Here is a 4,439-nt window from a genome sequence, read left to right as displayed (position 1 = left end):
GCAGTTACATTATCCCTTCTCTTTATTTTATTTTTTAAAATTATCTTTAAGGATTTATACAAAGGCTTTATAATGCAACGTATCAATTGCATTGTGTCTTTCCTTAGATGGCTGGGAGCACATTGATTTTACCCACCTGCTGTTGATCTATTAGTTTATACCATTGGGTTTTGTGAGATTGAGACCCTGATTTCATTATGACTTTTTTTTTTGATCCAAGACCAGGACTTCATCTTGGTACCTGGCACTTTTGTTTTGTTTTTGCCAGTCCTGCGGCTTGAACTCAAGACCAGGGCACTGTCCTGGCTTCTTTTTGCTCAAGGCTAGCACTCTACCACTTGAGCCACAGCACCTCTTCCAGCTTTTCCTAAATATGTGGTACTGAGGAATCGAACCCAGGGTTCGATATATACGATATATACGAGGCAAGCACTCTACCACTAGGCCATATTACCAGCCCCAGTACCTGGCACTTTTGCTCATTGGGTAGCACACTATCAACGGAGCCATGCCTCCAATCTCTCATTGTGACTTCAATGCAGATAACTAAAATTCCAAATGAAAGTCCTTGAGCCTGTCACTGGTGGCTCACATTGGTGACTACTCAAGAGGCTGAGATCTGAGGATTGCTGTTCAAAGCGAGCCCAGGCAGGAAAGTCTTTGAGACTCTTACCTCCAATTAACCAAAAAGCCAGAAGTAGAAGTGGTAGAGCTCCAGACTTAAGGAAAAAAGCTAAAAGATAGGACCTAGGCCTTCAGTTCAAGCCTCAGAACTGGTATGTGCACACCAAAAACAAAACAAAACAACAACAACAACAACACAGATGGATGGAATATTACAAATGAATGATTCAGAAAACACAATAATATCTATAAATATTTTTGAAAATCAACAGCTTAGTGCCTGCTTGAATTTTTGTTGGTTTATTCCTTGTTGTTTAAAGCTAGAATCCAACGCCTTGGGCTTTTCCTGTGAGTTACATTGCAAATCTCAAACCTTCTTGATTTCTTTTTCCTTTCAGTATTAGGACTTGAATTCAGAGCCTCATGCTCTTGCTTAGCTTTTTACATTCAAGACTGGCATTCTACCACTTGAGCCACACCTCTACTTCCATCCTTGGTTTTAATAGAGAACTCCCACTGTGTGAATTTCTAGATTTCCTTTTTATCTTCTTTACATACTACTTTGTAGATTTTACATGATTTTTTTTATGAGTTGTGATAAGTTTTGATTTGTTGATTTAGTTAAAATTAGGTTATTCTGAGCTTTATTTAATAGGACTTCTTTGGTGGCTGTAAATGAGTTTTTCTTATAGTACCATCTAGTATAGAAATATCTTCTTACTATGACTTTCTTTATATCTTTTACAAAGGCAAGCTGTCACTTCCATTTTGATTCTGAAAAATAATTTATTCAAATGAACTTTTATTGCACTTGGAAGTTTCTTTTTTTTTTTTTTTTTTTTTTTTTGGCCAGTCCTAGGTGGTGAACTCAGGGCCTGAACACCGTCCCTGGCTTCTTTTTTGCTCAAGGCTAGCACTCTGCCACTTGAGCCACAGCGCCACTTCTGGCCATTTTCTGTATATGTGGTGCTGAGGAATTGAACCCAGGGCCTCATGTATACAAGGCAAGCACTCTTGCCACTAGGCCATATTCCCAGCCCATGCACTTGGAAGTTTCTAAGGGAATAAAGAATGCCTGTGTTTTCTTGACAATATGTCAGAAAAATACATATGATTTTCCAAATTTCAACAAGCAGTTGTCTTAAATTTGAGATAGAATGTACACATCATATGAGTCATCCATTAAAATTATATAGTATGCTTGCTTTCACATATTCATAATGGGTATGTATAGAGAGATAGGTTCTTGCTATGTAGCCTACACTGGTTTGAACTCAGAATTCTCCTGCTTCGGGTTTACCAAAGATTGGGATTACAGATATGGGTCAGCAGGCCTGGTATGGGTATATATTTTAAGATGGCTTGGAGGGAAAAACAACCCTCCAGAAGAAGCATCTATGTAGTATTTCTGTTTAATATTTGCTTATATGTATTTGATACATTTTAAAGAAATGTGTCTGGGGCTTGCTTTGGCAGCACATATACTAAAATTGGAACAACACAGACATTAGCATGGCCCCTGTGCAAGGATGACACACAAGTCCATGAAGCATTTTTATTGAAATGAACTCCAAGATATGGAAACGAGAGGTATTTTTGTTAATGTAGTATGTGAAGTTATTTATTTTTTCTCTCATTTTTTTCTTTGTTTATCCCCTGTTGTCACTGATTTTGATTTTGGTACCCTGTGTTTAATCTGATTTGGGAAAGGGAAGGAGAGTTACAAAATGGTGAGACAAAGGAGAAAGGGTGGACCAATGCAACAGCAATACACACAAGACATTATGTTGGAAATGAACTTTACAACTTGGGGTCAGGGGAGAGGGAAAGGGGGATAAAACAAAGGAGAGGAAAACAATGTTCGACAAGAAATGTACTCATTACCTTACATAACTGTAACCTCTCTGACATCACCCTTACAATAAAATAAAATTAAAGTAAAAATAATGTCTGTTTTTTATTTCCAAGATCAATTTTGATATTTTTACAATATAAGACAAGTTTTGGGAAACAAGTTACAACATATTATAATATTGCCCCAGTAGGATATGAGCTTATCTTATGGCAGCTTAATACCTGCAGTTGGTCCAGGAACCAATAGGATATAAGCTACTTGCAAACAAATATGGTTGTTTACTTTAAAAACTCAAGAGCATAAACTTTGAAATTGCTAGGACTGATAAGGGAGTTCAAGTGACTAATACAAGGTAAGAAACACCAAAAAAATTAGAAAAATTAGAAAATATAAAATGGAAAAGGTCCCCGAACACTTATTGAGGTATATAAGTTATTGTGTGAATATAGATAGAGATAGATAGATAGATAGATAGATAGATAGATAGATAGATAGATAGATTCAGACCATGTTCCTGGATGAAAACATTCCTGTTGTAAAAATATTATTTCCAATTTAACTGAAATGTTTTATGTGCTTTTATGTGTCTGGAACTTTCTCAAGTTTCTGAAACTTTCTGAAATTGATCTAAAGACTAAACTAAAAATGACTTGACAAGAGAAGGAGGCATCATAACTAAATACTAAAACACATTATAAATAATGCAAACATTAAAGTAGGATAGTGGAAGATTAGGGGCAGGGCTCACAGGGTAAAGCACCTGTCTAGTAAAGACAAGGACCCGAGTTTAACTCCCAGTATTGAAAAATAAATAAATAGAGTAGGGTAGTGACTAGTATGGGTATAAAATAAACACATAGGTCAATTGGTCAGAACAGAGTCCACAAACAGATGTGTGAATATGCACAAACACACACACACATACACACACACTGAATATAGCTTTTTTAAAGCCTCACAAACAAGGAAGGGATAGTTGTTCAATAAATGGTGCCCGAAGAGTAGAAAAACACTAGTAGTTGGCAATAAGCTACAATGACATCTTATACAGCATACCTAAATATATTCTAATTAGATTATCCAGTTTAATTTAAAATTACAATGTATCACTGGGCACTGGTGGCTCACACCTGTAATCCTAGCTACCTGGGAGGCTGAGATTGGAGAATTGGGATTTAAAGCCAGCCTAGGCAGGAAAGCCCATGAAACTTTTTTTCTACAATGAATCATCAAAAGCCTGAAGTGAAACTGTGACTCAAGTAGTAGAGTGCCAATCTAGAATAGAAGAAAAAAAAAACAAGCAAGAATGTGAGACTCTGAATTCAAGACACAGTACTGGCATACACACACACACACACACACACACACACACACACACACACACACACACACACACACACCATAAACCTCGTAGAAGAAAACATGGGAAAACTAAAAACAATGGGATCAGGATTTAGACTTCCTCTGGGTAGAGTTACCTCATGATCTCTTCCTTCAAGGGGAAATAGAGGATCCCCTTTGGGGCCTACAAAAGAGTTTTCCTTGGCCTTGGTGCTTTTGGGGCCAACGTAACACTATTACTCAAGTGTGCAGCAAAGTTAGTGGCCAAGATCCCTTAAAACATGTGGTCCAATACAGAATTCAGTGAGGTCTCCACCTAAGACTCCCTGAACAGGCTTCCTTCTCATGCCATGGGTCAAGCTCACTTTTATTCTGTGCTGCATGACAAGAAAGTATCTAGTGGGGCAATGGAAAGGGATTAGAGGAAAAGTAGATGGGAGGACAAGTTTCCTTATAGGGAGGAGCCTTCAGAATCACTGCCCACCCAAGGTCTGTGACTGTCTCAGGAAAGCCATTCTTCCCTCCAAAGTACAAACCACCCCATCACAGTGCCCAAGTATACTGTCTGTAAAAGAGTGAAGGCTTTTTAAGATATATTTTAACTTGTTCATTTATTGAC

At 37.6% G+C, this 4,439-nt stretch overlaps 1 pseudogene; it reads left to right on the top strand.

Moving 5' to 3' along the window:
* The first annotated feature begins 2,088 nt into the window (after positions 1-2,088).
* Positions 2,089-2,183, top strand: LOC125344365 (annotated as a pseudogene).
* The last annotated feature ends 2,256 nt before the right edge of the window (positions 2,184-4,439 follow it).

This window comes from Perognathus longimembris, chromosome 28, assembly GCF_023159225.1.
Source record: "Perognathus longimembris pacificus isolate PPM17 chromosome 28, ASM2315922v1, whole genome shotgun sequence".
Classification (NCBI taxonomy): Eukaryota; Metazoa; Chordata; class Mammalia; order Rodentia; family Heteromyidae; genus Perognathus; species Perognathus longimembris.
This window is presented reverse-complemented; position numbering and strand designations above follow the sequence as displayed.